Source organism: Pongo pygmaeus, chromosome 16 (assembly GCF_028885625.2).
Source record: "Pongo pygmaeus isolate AG05252 chromosome 16, NHGRI_mPonPyg2-v2.0_pri, whole genome shotgun sequence".
In the NCBI taxonomy this organism is placed as follows: domain Eukaryota; kingdom Metazoa; phylum Chordata; class Mammalia; order Primates; family Hominidae; genus Pongo; species Pongo pygmaeus.
Window position 1 is genome coordinate 31,500,306 of NC_072389.2, and position 23,460 is coordinate 31,523,765.

Genomic DNA, 23,460 nt, shown 5'->3' on the forward strand with positions numbered 1-23,460 from the left:
TTCTGTGAAGAAAGTCATTGGTAGCTTGATGGAGATGGCATTGAATCTATAAATTACCTTGGGCAGTATGGCCATTTTCACGATATTGGTTCTTCCTACCCATGAGCATGGAATGTTCTTCCATTTGTTTGTATCCTCTTTTATTTCCTTGAGCAGTGGTTTGTAGTTCTCCTTGAAGAGGTCCTTCACATCCCTTGTAAGTTGGATTCCTAGGTATTTTATTGTCTTTGAAGCAATTGTGAATGAGAGTTCACTCATAATTTGGCTCTCTGTTTGTCTGTTATTGGTGTTTAAGAATGCTTGTGATTTTTGCACATTGATTTTGTATCCTGAGACTTTGCTGAAGTTGCTTATCAGCTTAAGGAGATTTTGGGCTGAGACAATGGGGTTTTCTAGATATACAGTCATGTCATCTGCAAACAGGGACAATTTGACTTCCTCTTTTCCTAATTGAATGCCCTTTATTTCCTTCTCCTGCCTAATTGCCCTGGCCAGAACTTCCAACACTATATTGAATAGGAGTGGTGAGAGAGGGCATCCCTGTCTTGTGCCAGTTTCCAAAGGGAATGCTTCCAGTTTTTGTCCATTTAGTATGATATTAGCTATGGGTTTGTCATAGATAGCTCTTATTATTTTGAGATACGTCCCATCATTACCTAATTTATTGAGAGTTTTTAGCATGAAGGGTTGTTGAATTTTGTCAAAGGCCTTTTCTGCATCTATTGAGATAATCATGTGGTTTTTGTCTTTGGTTCTGCTTAAATGCTGGCTTACATTTATTGATTTGTGTATGTTGAATTAGCCTTGCATCCGAGGGATGAAGCCCACTTGATCATGGTGGATAAGCTTTTTGATGTGTTGCTCGATTCAGTTTGCCAGTATTTTATTGAGGATTTTTGCATCAATGTTCATCAAGGATATTGGTCTAAAATTTTCTTTTTTGGTTGTGTCTCTGCCAGGCTTTGGTATCAGGACGATGCTGGCCTCATTAAATGAGTTAGGGAGGATTCCCTCTTTTTCTATTGATTGGAATAGTTTCAGAAGGAATGGTACCAGCTCCTCCTTGTACCTCTGGTAGAATTGTGCTGTGAATCCATCTGGTCCTGGACTTTTTTTGGTTGGTAAGCTATTAATTATTGCCTCAATTTCAGATCCTGTTATTGGTCTATTCAGAGATTCAACTTCTTCCTGGTTTAGTCTTGGGAGGGTGTATGTGTCGAGGAATTTATCCATTTCTTCTAGATTTTCTAGTTTATTTGCGTAGAGGTGTTTATAGTATTCTCTGATGGTAGTTTATATTTCTGTGGGATCGGTGGTGATATCCCCTTTATCATTTTTTATAGCATCTGTTTGATTCTTCTCTCTTTTTTTCTTTATTAGTCTTGCTAGTGGTCTATCAATTTTGTTGATCTTATCAAAAAACCAGCTCCTGGATTCATTGATTTTTTGAAGGGTTTTTTGGGTCTCTATTTCCTTCAGTTCTGCTCTGATCTTAGTTATTTCTTGCCTTCTGCTGGGTTTTGAATATGTTTGCTCTTGCTTATCTAGTTGTTTTTATTGTGATGTTAGGGTGTCAACTTTAGATCTTTCCTGCTTTCTCTTGTAGGCATTTACTGCTATAAATTTCCCTCTACACACTGCTTTGAATGTGTCCCAGAGATTCTGGTATGTTGTGTCTTTGTTCTCGTTGGTTTCAAAGAACATCTTTATTTCTGCCTTCATTTCGTTATGTACCCAGTAGTTATTCAGGAGCAGGTTGTTCAGTTTCCATGTAGTTGAGCGGTTTTGAGTGACTTTCTTAATCCTGAGTTCTAGTTTGATTGCACTGTGATCTGAGAGACAGTTTGTTATAAATTCTGTTCTTTTACATTTGCTGAGGAGTGCTTTATTTCCAACTATGTGGTCAATTTTGGAGTAGGTGTGGTGTGCTGCTGAAAAGAATGTATATTCTGTTGATTTGGGGTGGAGAGTTCTGTAGATGTCTATTAGGTCTGCTTGGTGCAGAGCTGAGTTCAATTCCTGGATATCCTTGTTAACTTTCTGTCTCGCTGATCTGTCTAATGTTGACAGTGGGGTGTTAAAGTCTCCCATTATTAATGTGTGGGAGTCTAAGTCTCTTTGTAGGTCACTAAGGACTTGCTTTATGAATCTGGGTGCTCCTGTATTGGGTGCATATATATTTAGGATAGTTAGTTCTTCTTGTTAAATTGATCCCTTTACCATTATGTAATGGCCTTCTTTGTCTCTTTTGATCTTTGTTGGTTTAAAGTCTGTTTTATCTGAGACTAGGATTGCAACCCCTGCCTTTTTTTGTTTTCCATTTGCTTGGTAGATCTTCCTCCATCCCTTTATTTTGAGCCCATGTGTGTCTCCGCACATGAGATGGGTTTCCTGAATACAGCCCACTGATGAGTCTTGACTCTTTATCCAATTTGCCTGTCTGTGCCTTTTAATTGGAGCATTTATCCCATTTACATTTAAGGTTAGTATTGTTATGTTTGAATTTGATTCTGTCATTATGATGTTAGCTGGTTATTTTGCTCGTTAGTTGATGCAGTTTCTTCCCAGCCTTGATGGTCTTTAAAATTTGGCATGATTTTGCAGTGGCTGGTACTGGTTGTTCCTTTCCACGTTTAGTGCTTCCTTCAGGAGCTCTTTTAGGGCAGGCCTGTTGGTGAAAAAATCTCTCAGCATTTGCTTGTCTGTAAAGTATTTTATTTCTCCTTCACTTATGAAGCTTAGTTTGGTTGGATGTGAAATTCTGTGTTGAAAATTGTTTTCTTTAAGAATATTGAATATTGGCCCCCACTCTCTTCTGGCTTGTAGAGTTTCTGCCAAGAGATCAGCTGTTAGCCTGATGGGCTTACCCTTGTGGGTAACCCAACCTTTCTCTCTGGCTGCCCTTAACATTTTTTCCTTCATTTCAACTTTGGTGAATCTGACAATTATGTGTCTTGGAGTTCTCGAGGAGTATCTTAGTGGCGTTCTCTGTATTTCCTGAGTTTGAACGTTGGCCTGCCTTGCTAGATTGGGGAAGTTCTCCTGGATAATATCCTGCAGACTGTTTTCCAACTTGGTTCCATTCTCCCCGTCACTTTCAGGTACACCAATTAGATGTAGATTTGGTCTTTTCACATAGTCCCATATGTCTTGGAGGCTTTGTTCATTTCTTTTTATTCTTTTTCCCTAAACTTCTCTCCAAGCTTCATTTCATTCATTTCGTCTTCCATTGCTGATACCCTTTCTTCCAGTTGATTGCATCAGTTACTGAGACTTGTGCATTTGTCACATAGTTCTCGTGCCGTGGTTTTCAGCTCCATCAGGTCCTTTAAGGACTTCTGTGCATTGGTTATTCTAGTTATCCATTCGTCTAATTTTTTTTCAAAGTTTTTAACTTCTTTGCCATTGGTTCCAACTTCCTCCTTTAGCTCAGAGTAGTTTGACCTTCTGAAGCCTTCTTCTCTGACTTTTTTATATTTATTTTCTACACCAATTACCTTGGCCACATCCTCCAATACAGAGGTGAATAAAACTGTGAAAGTGATATCCTTCTCTTGTTTTTAATTTTACAGGAAAGTTTTTGAGCTTCTCAGAACATTTAGGATGTCATGTGAGGTTTTCTTTGCTTTCATGGTAAGGAATTTTTCTTATTTGCCTAACTTGTTGCATGTTTTTATAATAAATGAAAATTCAATTTAGCAAGTGCTTATTGTTCGTCTTTTAAGATGACCATGTGTATTGTGTCCCTTATCTCTTAATATAGTTTATGGCACATTTTGAAAAAAATGGAGTTTATGCTGCACATGTGGCTGCCACCAGTTTCCTCCCTCTCTGGGAAGTGGCATTTGAATTGCAGGTGCTGATGGCTGATGGACGGAGGGACAAGACCACATTATGTCAAAATCCTTGGCTGGGTTGCTTGCTCCTCATTTCACTGCTGGGTGCCACAGGCTTGGGGTTTACTGTTTATTTTTTGAAAAAATATATGATAAATTGGTATTAATTATTTGAAAATGTAAAATCATTCACTGGTGATGTCTTCTTGACCAAGTCAGGAATTTTTTTTTTTTTTTTTTTCGAGAGACTGAGTCTCACTCTGCATCCAGACTAGAGCACAGTGGCATGAATGTAGCTCATTGCAGACCCGAACTCCTGGGATCAAGCAATCCTTTTGCCTCAGCCACTTGAGTACCTGGGGCCACAGGCACATGCCACCATGTCTGGCTTATCTTTTTTCTTCTTTTCTTTTCTTTCTTTTGTTATTATTTTTTTCATTTTTGGTAGAAAGAGGTTCTCACTATGTTGCCCAACCTGGTCCTGAACCCCTAGCCTCAAGTAATCCTCCTGCCTCAACCTACCAAAGCATTGGGATTACAAGTTTGACCCACCATTATCAGTCCAGGGTAGGAAATGGAATCTTAACAACTATCACCTGAGCTTTGAGGGGATCCTTCCCTGGATGAGCCTTTAGTTGAGACCTCAGCCTTGGACATCATCTACCTCTGGATTCCTGACCCAGAGCAACAGTAAGTAATGTGTGTGTGGTTTTGAGCCACCACACTATGTGGCAATTTGTTGTGCAGCAACTGATAACTATTACAAAAGATAGCACATTTAATTTATAATACTACCCTGGATTAGATTCTGGAACAGAAAAATGGCATTACTAGAAAACCTGGTAAACTCTCAAGAAAGTCTGTAGTTCAGTTAATAGTTTTAAACCACTATAAATTTATTAGTTTTCATAAATACACTATGGGTATATAAATAAGATGTTAACATTCTAGTAAACTCCTGGATATAAAACTAGCTGTACTATGTTTGGATCTTTATGTATATGAAAATAATTTTAAAATGAAATCTTTGATTTTTTATTTTTAATTAAAAAAGACAGGCATGCATATGTTATGGCAGCTTCTGGGGAGGCTGACTTGGGAGGATTGCTTGAGCCCAGGAGTTCCAGGCTGAAGTGAGCCATGATTGTGTCACTGCACTCCAGCTTGGGAAACAGAGTGAGATCATGACTCAAAAAAAAAATTGGCCTCAGGAGATGAATGGACATATAGAAAAAAAATAGCCAAGCAGATTTCCGCATATATTTACCTTCCATACATAAATCCATCTACTTCAGGAAGCCACTATCAAACTCAAGGAACTCTTGTGCACATTTGACGTCCCCATCACACTCTTTATTACTAAGTAACTCGTTTGAGTGTCAGTAACCTCTCTCTTTTCAGAGATATTTGCCTATGCCTCACATATCCCAGAAAGGCCCATTTTCAGATATCATTTAGGAACATATCTACAGGATCCCACTGAACATATTTTGGCAGACAAAGTTTCTGGATGCCAGAGACCAAGATTGAGGAATGTTAGTGAGAAGAAATATAAATTATATTTTCATATTATGATTTTTTTTTATTAATACAGGCTTAGTTTTCTAAAGATAATTCTGCCTTCAAGCCTTGTTGGAATTCTGTGATAATTTCTTTTCACTCCACGTTCTCCATCACGAATTTTATGGAACCTTGTATTCTGTTGAATACCAGAATTATATCAGCAATCCCAAAGTCACCAAATGGGCATCATCATGACAGCAGGTGGATGGAATACAAAAGATATATATATATGGTGGTTGGTGGTTTTGGCAGTTTCTACTTATCTGGACCTGGACAAAAAAATCTTTTCACACCAGATTTTTGGCAGGTGAGATTCAAAATAGGTTTTGTACAGGCATGGAAAACCTGATAGAGGCTAAACAACAGGCCAGGTGTGGTGGCTCATGCCTGTAATGCCAGCATATTGGGAGGCCAAAGTGGGTGAATTGCTTGAGTCCAGGATTTCAAGACCAGCCTGGGCAACATGGAGAAACTGTGTCTGTACAAAAAAAAAAAAAATAGAAAAATTAGCTGAGTATAATGGCACACACCTGTGGTCCCAGCTACTCAGGAGGCTGAGGCAGGTGGATGGGTTGAGCCCAAGAGGTCAAGGCTTTAGGGAGCCATGATTGTGTGACTGCACTGCAGCCTGAGCAATAAAGTCAGACCCAAGAAAAAAAGAAAGAGAGAAAGAGAGAGAGAAAGAGAGAGACAAAAAGAGAGAGAGAAAGAGAGGAAAGAGGGAAAGAAGGAAAGAGGGAAGGAAGGAAAGGAAGGAAGAAAATACAACATATCCCCAACCCTCCAGCAGTGATCTAAGAGATAGACACAGGCTGAGTGGTGATTCTGCATATGTGCTGGCTAAACAGATAATCCCACAGCAGGAAGGACTCTCCACTCACCCCACACACAACTTCCTGTTCAACAAGCTGCTGGACAGCACCAGGGTTGTTTCCAGGGACCATGCCTGAAAACTCACAAAGACATCAGACTTCATTCTGCACACCCATGGCCATGTATAATGTTGACTTGTTTTTTGGTCTATAAACATGGGGTCTATTGTCTACACCACAGTAATAGTGACCGTGAGAAAATGAACTCCTGTGACCTAGAAACTTGGAAGAGACATTCAGCTTCATGGATGTCATTTCTCATTCTTAGATGAGGATAACTGTTACTTAGGTGGTGTTATTTGAGCATTTGTAATTCAAGAAAACTAACTTCTTTAAGCTCATACTTTATTACTTGAGACATGACAGCTTCATTTAAGGTTCTCATTTTAAAACATGGTGGGTGTTTCCATTTATTTCATTTGAACTGGAGATACGATCATACTTAGGTGACTTGTCAAATCCCCATTTTTCCTCATTTCAAGGTATGTTTTCTAATCTATCCTGATGAAGAGTGTGAAGATTGTGCTTCACCAAACCAGGAAGCAATAAAAAAAAAATAAAAGCTAGAATGGAAAGCCATAAGTTAGACATAAGTAAATGCATACAAGGTGTAACCCATCTCAATGTGGCATATCAGGGAGATGGAGACTGGAGAGATGAGGTTTAAAAGAAAACAGGCACTAAACTGAAATCTTTGCTAAATGATGTCACAGGCACAGACGACATCGTGTGGTGCTCCAAGTTCCCAAACAACCTCTCTGACAGCACAAAAATTATGATTTCCCATAATATACTAAGCTACCAGGTTTCAGAGTGGCTGTCCTGGACACTACAATTTTCAAAAAACTATCATTGCAAACAAGTCAAATTCTTAGACTTTTTCATGAGGCGAGTACCTAACACTGTTTCTCCATCCACACTTTAGACTGATTGGAAGTTAGAGTTCAATGGATGGGTGGCTCATATAATTGAGATCATGATTTCACGTTCACTTTATTCAATCTCCCTGAAGCCTTAAATCTAGGTCAGGGAAACATTCATGTAACTCATTACAATTCTGCTTCCTCCTCAACAGATTACTAGGACCATCATTTTTAAAATTATTTCTACATACGTAAAATAGGGATTTCAGTACTCCACTAAAAGCTCTCCATTTTTAATAGTTAGCATTCCATGGAGGGCAGGTCTTTGCAAACCTACCACCAAAATATGAGGAAGCTGAACATCTGAAGATAGAGACTGATATAACCAGTCCCTTAGAAAGAAACATTTGTAGGGATTTGTGAACAGATATTTGAGCCTCACATAGGACTTATATACCATGGGGAAGGAATGTGTAGGAAAACTGAAGTCTACCTTTCAGGGAAAGACAGAAATGCCATGTGAATCTAAGCACAGGATTTATAGTCATGGTGGTTCTGACCTAAGGGCAGGATTTACAGAAAAATCATGATTTTCACAAGGAACAGAAGATACAACAGAAATCTTATCCCCTAGTGTGCATATAAAGGAAAAATAATATTTATACAGAAAGCTTAGAGTCAGTCCCAGAACGGGGGTTAATCAGAAGTCAACATGGTGAATTAGCTTCCAAGATTGAGTTGTTTTTGCCTCCACTGCTAGGTAGAGGGTAAATGGAGTTTGTCAGCTTATGTGAAAGTATAAGTCTATTTCTTCAATAATATACTGTACTACAGAAGATGAGGTACCCCTTTTTCCAAGTAGTCATTGGCAGTCAAGGAGAACAGTGCCATATTCCATTCCTCTTATGATACACATGTAACTGAGTGCAGGTCCAGCTGTTCTATGCATGCAAAAGCAATGACAAGGAGGACGTGCAGGGTGAAAGGAAAGTGACTTTATTTTTCAAATCCAGCAGTAAGGAAATGGCTGGATTTCACCTCTATAAACCAGTTCAAAAGTTTGGGCTGAGGGCAGGGGTTTAAAGAAAGGGAAGCATGACGCATGACATAGAAGGCATGCAGGTGTTGTGCAGATTCAGGGAGTCTGTGTCTTACTCCAATGTGTATCTTGAGTTATGGTCCACCTGGAGCCACAGACTGATACCATCTTGATAGTGCCAGGCCATAGGTATCCATCCTGAGGCAATCTTTAAGATAGAGACAATTCCACAGCTGGGCCTTTATGTTTGATTCATTTTAAATTAGCCTCTGTTTTTTTTTTTTTTTGGCAGACATATAGGTAGATAAGTACGCATGGTGTGAGTTTAGCCAGCATACAGTTAGATAAATGTGTATAAGGCATGGACTTGTCCAGTGGGAAACTGAATGGGGTGTGGTTCCAAAGTATATTTCAAGGTTCTACTTGAAGACTAAGGCAATGGTTTCTGCAGTTTGCTTCAAGGTTACATCTTGAGACTGGGAGGAAGAAAAAAAAAAGAGAAAGAAAAAACTTAAATGTATTTTGAAGCTACATGACACAATTACAATCCTTCATCATAAAAGACCATTCCATTTCCAAGGAACGTGGGCAACACAGTCCATCTAGCTTCTTCCTGCTGAGAAGGGGCACAGATTGGAATCTGTTTACCTGGAATTGGAAATATTCGTGGGTTCCCAGACTAATGTGAGAATGTGTTGGAGCATTATAGTGTGGGGACCCAAAAGTTTCTGGGAAAGTTTTTCCTGCATCTCCATATAGATCTTGAAAAGCAACAAAAACTACAGCAACCAAACAGAACAGAGAGCAGAATACCAATTATACCATATATGACAGTCTTCCATGGACCTGGAAGTCGACTAAATCATGACATTGCAGGATCCTGAGAGAGGACATTTATAGCAGAAATATAAGTATTCAGTGCGTGCATAGCTTGGATTGTATCGTGAGAATAATCTGGTGTGTATACGCACCATTCAGTCTTAACGTACAATGTCACACTGGGCTGCAGTTAGGATATCTAAGGCCAAAGGGTTCTGTAGGGTCACTTGTCTAATCTGTGAGTCTTTTCAGTGAGAAGGGTAATGTTGGGTTAGGTGTTATTACAGGCAGCAGCTCTATACTTATAGCTCATAATTCTACATCTATCTTTGCTATCTGGGAGGAAAAGATGACTAGTGAGTAGAACCAACAGGGTGCCCGTTTTTGATGGTGTTGTCTGGCCTTCACATTTTCCCAGTTGTCAGGGAAAGAGTCCAGATGGGACAGGATGTGTTCTGGTAGGTAAGGGCACCTCCAGGTGTACCTGCCTGTCCAGTTGTAAGGTAAGTAAGACCAGCTATGACTGCCTTAGACCCATAGCTAATTCCAAGAGAAAGGATGGGCCCCACCGTGTAGCTTGATACTATTTTGCCAACCTAGCCACATATTATTAATCAGTTGATGGGTTTGGCCATATTGCTAAGAGGTAACCATCCCTTAGCCTGGCTGCTAGTGTGGGGTGTGTTGCTCTTGTGTTTTTGGATGCGTAGAGGTGCATGACCCATTGCTTGAATTTGCACCATCACCAGCCATCCTATGTTGTCATGTACAGCATAGTCTATAGAGGGGGTGATATTAACCTGCTTACGAGCCAGATGAAAGATATGATTCCAGGTTTCCCCAAAAGTGGAGCACTCATGGTGAGTGGTACTGTAATCATAGATGGGAAATGGGTGAGAATTTTTACTCTTGTCCTATGTATAAACATAACTGCAAGTGCTCGATGTAGTAGCTTGGATGTGCAACGGCAATTCAGCAGTGGAGAAATGGGTACCTCCCCCACAGACCCAGCAGTCTGTTTTGTTTTGGAGGAAAGCCACTGTCTACACCCATTCATGTAGTTTCAGCAAACATCAAGTATGTAGTTATTACTCTAGAATTAACTGAGAACTTCATGTTAACAAAAGTGTAGTGCTTATCTCTCCTCCTTTTTCTCTTATTAATAACTTCAGATCTTTCTTTAGCGCACATAACCAGATAGGCATCTGAGTGTAGCCCACCTTTCAATCTTTGAAGGGACTCAGCCCTTTGTACTATATCCCCTTTTTGGGAGGACTACATTCCATCTTGGGATTGTTTGTTTGTAGTGCACAAGATGCATCCTTGGGTAATTTTCCGAGTGATATTTTGGAAGTGTGGGCTACTGAGATGTGGTTGCATTAGGTTGGCAAGGGCATCACTCCCATAGTGCGTTCCTTTATGTAGATGTTTTGAGATTGGATAAACCAAGGCCTTGGGGTTTCATCATCCTGTAGGCGTCATCCTGTAGGTGTCAGTTTTCCAGGGGAATTGGAATCTCTTTTCTCAAACCCCTGGCTCGGGCAAGTTTGGGATCTTGTTCAGTGTAATGAGGTTTAAAATCTAGTAATTCCAAATGGAGTATTCATGTCTCAGAACCTGTGCCTCCAGAGCAGCTCATTTTGCAGCTTTGCCAGCTGCCTGGTTACCTTTGGTTGTGAATTATGTCTCTGGTGTTGGGGAAGTGCATGATGGAAAGCTGGGCAGGCAAGGCAATTGCCTTTACTAGGTCCAGAATTTCTCTTGGGTGTTTAATGTCTGTATTTTCTGGTTTCAAGCAGCCTCCTCTATGTTTCCAGATCACCCAATTGGCACGCATTTCCAGGAATGCGTATATGGAATCAGAATAAATGTTTACTCCCTTTTCTTGGGACAGTTCTAAAGACTCAGGTAAGAAAGAGCAATTAACTCAGCTCTTTGTGCAGAGGTAGCTGCAGGAAGGGTATGGACTTCTATTACCCTTTTGGTAGTCACGGTGGCACATCTGGCTCTGTGCACATCTTTCATTAAGCTGCTCCCATCAGTGTAGTTCAAGTCCAGAGCACTCATTGTCTAGTTTGACAGGTTCAGCATGCTTGAATAAGCTGCATCAAGGATTTACAGTCATGCTTTAACCCAGGATTGTGTTCAGTGGCTGAGAGCTGTGTGGCAGGGTTTAGAGTCATGGTGGTTTGTAGGGTGATATTTGGATCATATAAGAGGATGGCCTGGTATCTGCCCATTCACCCCACAGTGAGCCAGTAGCCTCTCTTTTGTTCCAGCAGAGTCAGCACCTAATAGGGCACAAACACGGTAACTGACTGTCCCAGAGTAAATAGTTTTACTTCCTGTAGGACTTCACAGTGGGTGCTTTTGCCCAGAGGAAGTGGGGCCATCCCTTAATCCTTGGCCTAATTGTTTAGAGAAATAGGCCATGGATTGTGGGGCACCTCCCAGCATTTGGATTAGCACACCCAGACCTATGGTTTGTTTCTCTTGGATACAGAATTTGAACAGCTTTTGGGAATTTGGTATCCCAGTGCAGGGGGTGATATCAGCTTTTCTTTGATGGTATAAAATGTTTGTTGACCTTTAGATGGCCATAGAAGGGCCTGAGTCTAGTCCCTTTAGGGATTCATAAAGGGTTTTAGTCATTAGTCCAAACTAAGAATCCAAATCTGGCAAAACCTAACCCTTTCTAAGAATCCCCGTGGTTGCCACCATTCTCTGGGGCTTTATGGGTGCTATTGCCTGTTTTTCTTTACCAGACCAGTCTCTTTTGGCCTTGCTTTAACCTAAAGCCAACACAGGTTACTTTGTACTTACATATTTGGGGCTTCTTGGGAATACCTTGTATCCATATTGTACCAGGTGATCTAGAACTAAGATGATGTCAGCTAAGCATTTCCTATAGTTGTGGCTGGTATTAATTATCTGTGTGTTATTGACTGGCTTCTTAATCTTGTTGTAGGTCTCCTAAGTCTTTTGCCACTATTTCCCCAAAAATTATTGGTGCGTTTTTTAACACATTGAGGCCCCACTGTCCAACAGTATTGAAAGGTTGTTGTAGTCTCTGGGTCCTGTCATTAAAAAAATAATAATAATTGCTGGCTATTTTCTTCAATTGGAATGCAGAAGAAAACATCATTTAGATCTAGCACTGAAAAGCATTCATAATATCTATATATAGCAGTCAGTAGAGTATATGGGTTAGGCACCATTGGCTGAATATCCAAGACTATTTTATTGACGGCTCTCAGGTCTTGGGCAAATTGATATTTGTTGAAGTGTAGCTTCCTTACAGGCACGATAGGGCTATTATATGGGGATCTGCAAGGATGAATCAGTCTACTTATCAAATTTTTGAAACACAGGCTGTATTCCTTTTAAGGCTCCCTTTATTAATGTATACTGATTTTTTTATTCACCTCCCCGCTGCCGCCTAGGGCACAGTATCACCTTCTATTTTTTCTATATGCACTTACTGTGTATTTCTTGTTTTTCCTGAGATTCCGTCTGCCTATTCAAAATTATGCACTCTCATAGACTTCTGAGGGAGAATTCTTGTTTCTTCTTAAGGCAAGTGAATAGCATCTTAGTTGTAGTGCTTGCTCTAGCACAACTTGCAGAAGTAGTTATTTCTCTGGGGAGAAATTACTTGAGTATTTAATTTGCATAATAGGTCTTTCCCCAGCAAGGGAATTGGGCATTCCGGCATATAGAAATAGCAATGCCATAGGTCTAAACTTTCTAGTTTGCATTCTAAAGGTTGTAGGAAAGCCTTTTGTTGCCTTATTCTTGCAACTCCTTTCACAGGTACAATCATTTTGGTGCTTTTTGCTCATAAAGTGTTAAGAACGGAATAGTTTGCCCAGTATCAACCAGGAAATCAATTAATTTTTTCCTCACTGTCAGTTGTACCGAGGGTTCCTCTGGGGAAATTTTAATTGTCTCTGAGGGATTAAAGAGAGCTCCCAGGCATCCCTGTCCGTGGTCAGAGCAGTGACCTGCTCCATTATTTGACTGTGGGCTTTTTCCTCATCATATTCCTCCTTTTTCTGGCCCCTTGGTCCTTTCTTTTGGGACAGTCCTCCTTTCAGTGGCCTTTCTCCTCACACTAGGCACACTGGCTGTGTTCCAGAGGCTTGCCTCTACTTTTCTGATGCAGAGGCTTCCTTGGTCATTCCACATTTATGGTTGAAACTTCTGTTTCTTTGTCTCTCGGGTGGGGAAGGGTCATTCCTAGTGAGGCTTCCTGTTTTGGTACCCCTTTCCTGAGTCTAAACAGGAAGAATGTTTGTGAATATTCCAGCTGGGCCATGTCCCCTTATCAATTGGAGCCCCAATTAGGGTTTGCATCCAGAATGGTCCCTTCAGGTTTGGGGTATTTGGATTTGTTTCATGGAGGCACCAAGACTCTGGATCTTCTTTGGTCTGCAATCAGAAACATATTTAGGAGAGAATACACATCTGCTCAGGTACACTGGTGAGTAGCACAGATAGATACATACAGATCATTCCTTTTCTGGGGATCCATTCTGTAAAGTGGGCTGGAGTTTTTGCGTTTCACAAGTTAGATGTTGAAAATGAGCTGGATGTCCAGTAATGTCTGACAGGTTGCCCACTCGCATCCAAACCACCCATGGCCGTCCTTGTAAATGGGAATTCCCTTGCTCCTGCCATGGCACTTCCTTGCTAAATCCTGTACCCTGTCAAGCACTGGAGGGAGAGGCCATCTCTGTTCTCTCATTATACTGAGGTGGCAGAGTAGCTCCCTCTTATTGGTCTGATGCCTCACTTGGTAGCATCAAGGCAATCCGGACCAACGCAGAGGCCAGCTCTAAGGGCCCCCTATGGTGGTACTGCAGTGGGAGCTGTTAGGGGTGGAGCAGAGGCCAGGTGCGTTCTGGCTGTGGTGGTTGGAGCTGCTAAAACAGCTGGGTGTAGGACATTTAAAAATCCTAATTCTTCTTCATTGCTTTCTGCCTGAGTTTGGCTCTCTGGCTTGTGAAGAGCCTTTTTCCAGTCTGTCCTTTGGTACAGCTAGCAGCTGGCATCTTCCCTCATGGTATGAATCCTGATTTTCGAAAAGCATGAAGGCTTGGACATATGGTAATTTTATAATTTTCCAGACCTCTGACAAAATGAGTCTAACTTCATTAAAGACTAGTATTGGTTACGTCCATTCAGAGGTCAAAATTTATAACCTGACTTGTCCACAGTCCAAACAGCACTGCAATAATAGACCGTTTCTCTCTTAGTCATGGGCTCATAGCCATAGGATCTACAGTTAGCTAGGGTATGCCCCAGGGGCCTCCCAGAGGGGATAGAGACCTTGTTTCCCCTCCTGACTTGGTTTCTATAGGCATACTGCTCATTCCTGTTGAAACAGTGATGACAACTTTTATTTGTTGTCTCTCTTCTGTTCTGCACTGCTCATATCCTTCAACCAGACGCCTATGGGCTGGAAAGATTCTTCTAGCTTCATATAAGCAGTGCAGTTAATACCATTCATGGTCCTAAAAGGAACACTTGTGCAAATCTCACGACACAGCTGGGACAGCCAAAGAGATCAGAGAATAAACTCCTTGGGCAGGCTAGTGATTAGCACCAGCTAGCACAGCACTCCCCCACCACCGCCCCGCCCCGCCCCGCCCTGCCCGGCCCCAACAGCACATCAACTTCATCCCAAGTCCACATTCAGCTGTACTTAGTACCCTAGTAGAGGGTAACCAAATGGCAACAAATTAAATGGTAAATTAGGCAGACAAAAAGGGCAGAGGGGTTGGAGTCAGGACTGCCTAAATACTTATCCCATATGCTGTTAAGCTTTTTTTCACATAAACATTAAACACCGTAAGCATGGTGGCAAGCCCTTTAGATAACCTGTAGAATGGTTCACAACCTTCCTTTCCCCATAAAAACTGACACAGTTGTGAGAAGTACTCCAGGGCCCTAAAAAAAGTGACCCTGCTAGGGCAGTGGAGGCTGTTTCCCTCCAGGGCTGGATCCTGGATGGAGTGGGGCTTATGCAGATCACCTTGCAGAGGAAAGAAGGAGGAGGAGGAGAGAGACAGAGATGAGGGCCTAAATGTAGATATTATACACTTTTACAGTTGCAGATTCAGACAGCACAGTCCCAGACAGATCCCCACTAAAGGGCTGGGTAAAAGTCCTGAAACCTCATCTCAATTTCAGATGCCCTCCCGCCAATCAGCTGACTCCAAGTGCAGCAAAGCCCAGGTCTTGACATAGATACAGACTCCATACACGCCCAGATGATGTCACAAGCGGCTATATGTAAACAGAGCAGAGCTCAGGTGACATCACAGAACAGGCAGAGGCAGTTCAGGGGGGATTCTGGTTGCCTTACCCAGCTCTGAAGTCTGTCAGCCTCTTCAGATGTCACTTGCCCTGTGGTAAGGAAGTGTAGTCGGCAGCTGGTGCCGTGGCAAGAAGAGAAAGGAAGTTCCCCAAGACAAAAACATCTCGGCAGGTAAAGAGAAATTCCCTAGAGCCCCAATCATAGGATCAGCTAGTTGGAAGCAGGTGGCATTCCTGGGTAGTTTCTTTCCCTTCCAGTGGCCAGAATGGTTAAGGCTTGGTGTGCTTGTGTGTCTGATTGCCCCATTCATCGGAAACCAGATTGATGGTTTCAGGAAATCTGAGTGTGTTGTTCCCCTCTATGTGTCCATGTGTTCTCATCATTTAGCTCCCACTTATAAGAGAACATGGAGATATTTGGTTTTCTGTTCCTGTGTTAGCTTGCTGAGAATAATGGACTGCAGCTCCATTCAAGTCCCTGCAAAGGACATCATCTGGTTCTTCTTTAATAGCTGCGTTGTATTCCATGGTGTATATGTGCCACGTTTTCGTTATACCGTCTATCATTGATGGACAATTTAGATTGATTCCATGTTTTTGCTATTGTGAATAGTGCTGCAGTGAACATATGTGTTCGTGTGTCTTTATAACAGAATGATTTATATTCCTTTGGATATATACTTAGAAATGGGATTGTTGGGTCAAATGGAAGTTCTGTCTTTAGGTCTTTTAGGAATCACCACACTGTCTTCCACAATGGTTAAACTAATTTACACTCCCACCAACAGTGTAAAGTGTTCCTTTTTCTCCACAATCTTGCCAGCCTCTGTTATTTGTTTGATTATTTGTTATTTGTTGTTTTTTGACTTTTTAATATAGCCATTCTGACTGGTGTTAGGTGGTATTTCATTTTGGTTTTGATTTGCATTACTCTAATAATGAGTGATGTTGACAAGATTCAAATAAATGCAATCAGAAACAACAAGGGTGATATTACCACCAACCCCACAGAAATATAAACAACCATCAGAGAATATTATGAACACCTCCATGGACATAAACTAGAAAATCTAGAAAGAATGAAAAATTCCTGCACAAATACACCCTCCCAAGACTGAACCAGGGAGGAACTGAATCCCTGAACAGACCAAGAATGGCTCTGAAATTGAGGCAGTAATAAATAGTCTCAGTGACAAATTTTAAAAATGCCACATAGAAAATGTACACATAATTTTGCTCTATTCAGCAAATATACTTGTAACCATCACTTTTAGGAAGGGTGTTAAAATATTTTATTATTTGTTCTCATTTAGCTTAATGTTTTAAAAATATTTTTCTGCTGGCAACTATTTATATCTCCATTTTCATTGATATAGTCAATAATTTACCCGCCTTTCGATTAAATAATAGTGGATCAACTGATGTGTATTATTTTATACTGAACTTTGGTACTCTTGACATAATTCATATATGAATAGTCATCCAAATGTCTTGGCCAGTGAAGATGAGATTCGTCCGCCAAGGTTGAACAGGAATTTTGTCACCTGAAAGCAGCAAGCAATACAAAAGCAAGAAAATGGTAGAAGAAATTCAGGAGTCCCACAAGGAGATGAGGATTTATTTAGGGCCTGAGAAGGTGCAGGGACCCCCACATAGGGACCTGTGTCCCACCCCAAGCATAGAAATAAAGGAAAATCTTGAGTCCCTTCACAGAAATTCCAGGCACCTCTCTACCTCTGAGAAGTACATGAGCCACTTGACAAGCAAGAAGGTAATAGTAAGTTAAAACAGTAGCAAGGAATTGAGAGTCATGAGAATATAGAGTTCCCTATAGAAACTAAAAATCAAAGCTTAACATATGTCCCTGAGTTGTTTTTCAGAAAGCTGCCCCTCTACTAAATGGATCCACTGGCACATAGACCTCAGATAAAGGGGATCCATGAAATGAACTCTGCCATTCTTTATTCTGAATTTCTTCCTGAGGGGCCTACAGGGTATTACGTCTATGAGCCAGAAGTACCATTATTTTCTGCTGATCCTAAATTTTCTGACAAATTTTACTTTCTTAAATAATTACAAATCAGAAAATCTTTGAATCCCCATATGACCTGTAAGCTTCCACTTCAAGATACTTCATCCTTTTAGGCTAAAACCAATGTGAAACCTCAATATATTAATTTATGACTGTGTATCACCCCTGCCTCTGTGTCTTGAAATCCCCTACCTGTAAGCTGTCTGGTAGTTTTGATTTTTATTTTATTTTATTATTTTATTTTTGGGACAGAATTTTGCTCTTATAGCCCAGGCTGGAGTGCAGTGACTCCATCTCAGCTCACTGCAACCTCTGCCTCCCGAGTTCAAGCGATTCTCCTGCCTCAGCCTCCTTAGTAGCCAGGATTACAGGCAGTTGCCACCGTGCCCAGCTAATTTTTGTATTTTTAGTAGAGATGGGGTTTCCCCATGTTGGCCAGGTTGGTCTCAAACTCCTAACCTCAAGTGATCCGCCGTCCTCGGCCTCCCATAGTGCGGGGATTACAGGTGTTGGCCACCATGCCCGGCCTGTCTGCGTGACTTCTTAAATGTTCTTTGATATTCTCCTGCAAACCTCATTATGTTCTCGTGTTTCTCAGATTGTAACGTGTTACATGAATTTATTCTTTCTATCCCATGCCCCCTTTTACTGATGCATTCTGTCCTTTAAGTAGTGCATTTAGAACATTGACATTTAAAGTGATTATTGATATAGTTGGATTAAAAATCTACCAAATTTGTTACTATCTTTCAGTTGTTGATTTCTCTTTGTTCCTATTTTTGTATTTCACTCATTTTCTACCTTTTGTTGTTTTGAGCGCTTTATATCAATTCATCTCATTTCTTAGCATATCTCTTTTTTTTTTTACCTTTTTAGTGGCTGGCTAATCTAGGTAATAATTTTATTCTTAAGTAATCTAACAAATAACAGCTTGTTAAAAACAATAGTATGAATATATTTGATTAGATATGGTTAAATATTTATCATTGTGTGTGTATATATATACATACAAATATTTATGTGCATTTATGCTTCTATAAGTGAGATGAATAACTGCAATAAGTGATAGAAGGAAAGAATGTGGGTTATTCTGTTACTGTAAGGTGTTCACACTACATCTTAAGTGATATATTGTTACTTGAATGGGGGCTTGGATTAGTCAGAAATTTAAATTGCAAACTGTAGGGCAGCCTCAGTTCCTTGCTGGCTGTTGACCAGAGGCTGCATTCAGTTTCTTCCCATGTGGACTTCTCCCACGTGGCAGAATGCTCTATCAAAGCCATCAAGGCAAAGAGCTTGCTAGCAAGACAAAAAAAAAAAAAAAAAAAAAAAAAAAAAAAAAAAAATCACAACTTTACATAACATGATCAGTCATGTGACAGCTAATATTCTTGTATTATTGTGTTGTATGAAAGCAAGTCACATTTCATGCCCATACTCACAGGGAGAGAATTACAATACAAGGTCATGCACCCTGGCAGGTGGGGATCACTGGGCACCATCTTAAGGTCTACCAGCCACATCAGGTCCTGTCTGATGTGCAACAGTTTCCCAGTCTTTGTTTATCTTGAAGAATCTTGGCCCATGAGAAAAGAACTGGTCAGGTATTTTATAGGAAGCATATGGATTCATCTGATGATTTCTCATTATTTGAATAGAATTATAGACTTATTTTGAACACCTTTATCTTAATTTGAAGACAATAAAAACTGAACAATATATTATTTAGAAATATAAACCTAGACATAAAAATAATATAAAAAGGAAATGACAAATAGGAGCCTGAAAATAATAGTAACCTTCATGGGGGTAAAAAAATGCCATGAAATTGGGGAGATGCACATTTGGGGCATCGACATTATTGATAATATTCAGTTTGTTAAAGTCAGCAGTGAATTTTTTAAAAAAAGAAAAAACTTTTCTATTTTATGTTAGCTTTGGACTTACAGAACAGTTGCATAGTCAGCATGGAGAGTTAATATGCAACCAACACAGAGTTTCCATTATTATTAACCTCTTATATGACCATGGGTATTTGTCACAATTAACACACCAACATTATGCATTCTCATTCACTGATATCCACATATTAATCAGATTTCTTTTTTCCTGCTTACTGTTTGTTTTCTGTTCTAGGATCTCTTCCAGGATAACACATTTAGATATCATGTCTCCTTAAGCTTTTTTTGTCTCTGCAGTTTCTCTGAATTTCCATGTTTTTCGTGGCATTGACATCCTCCATTTAGGATTTCTATGATTGTTTTTACTAACAATTAGACTGAAGTTGCAGACGTGGAAGAGGAAGACACGGGTGAGTGTAATACTCATTATACCATGGGCATATATTCTCAAAATGCTTTTTATCACTATTGATACTGATTTGAGCACCTGGATGAGGCAGTGTGGGTCCAGTTTCTCCACTGTAAAATTGATTTTCCCCCTTTCCATGTCGTACTTTTTGAAAAAAAGTCACTATGAACAGCGCATACTTAAAAAGTGGGGAATTATTCTTCACCTCCTTAAGGCAGAACTTCTATAGTATCTTTTGTATTTCATTATCATAGGCAATGTATCTGTTCTCCAGCATTTATTTTACAGTTATTTAATCAATTATTTATATTATATGGAATATTGGCAAATAATAAATATTTATTTCCACTGTGATTAGACTAGTTTATTGTATTGTTCAAATTGCTTTAGTGTTGGTCGTTAGAAGACCTTTCAGTCAGCTGCTTTACCACTTTGAAATACCCATATTGTTGCTATTTGATTTGGTTTGTGTAGTGTGTTGGTTGGTTGTGTTGTTTAACTTTTTCTTACTTTCTGGCACTACAAGGTACTTAAGCTTAATAGTGTTGATTCCCTTCCCCTCCTTACCATTAACCATTTTCCCCCAAATTCCTAGTTCCTTTTTTGGTGAATGGCATTAGAAACAAAGGTCTCGGCAATGGTGTTCTCATTTCTGCTAGGCGTCTGTTAATTCTATGCTTTGTCACATGACAGAGCAAAGGATTATATGTATGTATGCAACTCACACTCACATATGTATATGCATTTCTACAACATTTCTCCATTTATAGCTATGTAAAGTTCAGCATGAATTCCTATTAATGTTTCCAGCACCCATGATCTAATTCAAGACCACATGATTCAATTTCCCCATTCCCACTACTTGTATGTAACCTCCCATGCTAACAGTGAGATAGTTGGCCTCCTTTATATAATCAATGAGTCCAAAATACATGCAGCGTAGTTTTAGAATTGGTAATTCATACCCCCATGGGAAAGAATGTTTCTAACTAAAGAAGAGAATTTATGTACAGATACTTTGACATTTGAACTAAGAATCTATCCTTATTTTTATATTTCTTACGTTGGTCCCCTTTGCCCCCAAATGTCTATTTCTTTTTGAAAATATTTTAAATGGAATTGTTTTTATGTTTTATTTTAGATTAACTGACAATATATAGAAATACAATTGATTTTTATTGCCCTAGTATACGAAAGTGTTACTGAACTCATTTTTTGGTTCTAAGCTTATTTTAGTGATTTCCTTAGGATTTTCTATGCACAGGATTGTGTCATTTATGAATAGAGATAGCTTAAGTTCATCCTTTTCATTCTAGAAGTTGTATATTTATGTTTCTTGCCTAATTACCCTGGCTACATGTTCCAATACAACACTGAATAAAAGTAGCAAGAGCATACATCCTTGTCCTGTTGCTAATTTTTTGAAGAAATTACTGAAACATTCATAATATGGTGTGTTGTTGTGTGAGTTTTTCATAGATGTCCTCTATCACTTAAGAAAATTTCCTTCTATGCCTAATTTGCTCGGCCTTGTTATCATGAATGTGTTTTGGATTTTTCAACTGCTTATTCTATATCTTCAGAGATAATTATGAAGGTTTTGTCCTTCATTCTTTTAATATAGTGTATTACAGTAATAGTTTTTGTATGTTTAAGAAAACATATTTCAGGGACAAATGACTTTGCTCATAATGTTTATTTTTATTAGGTTACTGGTTTATTTTGATAGTATTTCCTTCAGAATTTTTGCCTCTGTTTCATGGGGCATATTTGTCTGTAATTTTCCTTTCTTGAAATCTCTTTGTCCAGTTGTGCTATCAGGGAAAATGGGCTTCATGCGGTGTATTGGGAAGTGTTCTCTTCTCCTCTGTTTTTATTTATTTCTTGAAAGATTAGTTAATAAAGAATTGTTATTAATTCTCAAAGGAGTTAGAATAATTCACCAGTGAAGTCATATCAACCTAGAAAAAAGTTGAATCCTATCAACACTAACATGAGCTGGGAAAGGGATCCTTCCCCAGGGGAGGCTTCGCTTGAAACCTCAGCCTGGGTCTTCTGACCCAGAGAAAATGTTAAGTAATATTTATGTGTGGGTTTGAACATCTAAGCTGTTTGGTTATATGTTATACAGCGACCTATAGGTAATATACCTGACAGTAAATGTAACTAGATCCTAAAACAGAAAATGACATCAGTGGAAAACCTGGCAAAATATTAAGAAAGTCTGTATTTCAGTTAATGCTTCAAAACTATTAACTGTATTTCAGTTAATACTTTTGTACCACTGTCAATTTCTGAGTTTTCATAAATACGTTCTCGTTACATAAGTTGTTGACATTTCAGGAAGCTGTAGATTATGTAAAACTGCATTATCTTTGCAACTTTCTGTAAAACTAAAATTATTTTCATGGCACATTTATACATCTGTAACTAACGTGCACATTGTGCACATGTACCCTAAAACTTAAAGTATAATAATAATAAAATAAAATTAAAGAAATATATATTCTTAAAATGTATTATTTTGGAACAAAAAAAATACCAACACGGATGGACGTAAACAACAAGAAACCTTGCATGAGAGGATGAGTGGAGATGCAGAGAGTGAAAGGGAAAGTACTTGCCTTATTATCCCCATTCCTACACAGGCACCTGCTTCAGGCTTCACGCACCTCATCAAGCTCCAGGGACTCTCATCCATTTTCTTCTTTCCCATCATATGCTCCATTACCCAGTCACCAGTTCATATAAGAGTAACCACTTTTTCAAAGAAAGATGCCTGCCCCACATAGGTTAGAAGGCCCTACTTTCAGGCACTTTGTGGTAGTGTCTTTGTAGGATCTCACTAAAGACATTTTGGAAGACATGACTTCCAGACAAGATTGAGAAACACCAGTGATGGGGAACATAAATAATATTTCTACATTGGAGTGTTTTCTTAGTTCAGAGATTCTTTTGTTAAAGTTTTGAAGTTTTTTAAAGCCTTTGAGAATACCCTATGATAATTAAGTTCTCTTTATTATGCAGACTCCATCATGAATTCATGGCACCACACAGTCCCCTGATGCTATAACGTCATGGATTTCTTTCATCCAGTGAGCGGACAAAAGCTGCAGCATAGACAACATCATAGTGTAGAAGGTTAACTAGGTATGAATATAAAAGCTTCTAATCATGGGGTTGTAGGCTAACTCCTGCTTACAGAGACCTGAAATGAACCTTTAGCCACCAGGCATATGAAAGTGAGGCATGTTAGGAAGAATAAAAGGAGAGAGAGAAAAAGATAGGTAGTTGATCTAAATGAAGAACTGGATTTGGAAAGCAACTTAGAATAGTCTCACTCTCTTGCCCAGGCTGGAGTGCAGCGTCATGAGCTTGGCTCACTAAATCCTCCATCTTCTGGGCTTAAGGATCCTTCCCTCTCAACCTCCAGGGTAGCAGAGACTAGAGGTATAAGGTTTCACCATGTTGCCCAGGCTGGGGTCAAGCTCCTGGGCTCAAGTGATATTTATTTTGTTATAGAGATGGGTCTTAATATGGTGGCCAGGCAAGTCTGGGATTACAGGCATGAGCCACTGTGCCTGACCAAAAAGTGCCGTTCTCATTGTATCATACCAAGAGTAGAAACTCTCAACAAGAGTAGACATTCATTATTGGCAGAATGTCTACAAATTTCTTTAAACCTTCACCATAAACATGTCCCTATTCTCTTCCAATTATTTCATGTGTATTAATTTATTCATTTATACATGCATCTTTTATTTGTATCATTATCTAAATACATATATTTATTTTACAATGTGTA

General features: G+C 39.5%; 2 long non-coding RNA genes across 2 annotated transcripts in view; both read left to right on the top strand.

The window, feature by feature from the left end:
- Positions 1-3,811: 3,811 nt before the first annotated feature.
- The window catches only part of LOC129013561 (uncharacterized), a 62,452-nt gene continuing 42,803 nt past the window's right edge, over positions 3,812-23,460 (top strand). The window contains exons 1-2 of the long non-coding RNA XR_010123918.1: positions 3,812-4,526; positions 5,431-5,600. This is a non-coding gene — a long non-coding RNA (uncharacterized LOC129013561). The remainder of the gene's footprint in view (positions 4,527-5,430; positions 5,601-23,460) is intronic.
- The window catches only part of LOC129013563 (uncharacterized), a 30,303-nt gene continuing 22,145 nt past the window's right edge, over positions 15,303-23,460 (top strand). Inside the window, exon 1 of the long non-coding RNA XR_008494020.2 lies at positions 15,303-15,485. This is a non-coding gene — a long non-coding RNA (uncharacterized LOC129013563). The remainder of the gene's footprint in view (positions 15,486-23,460) is intronic.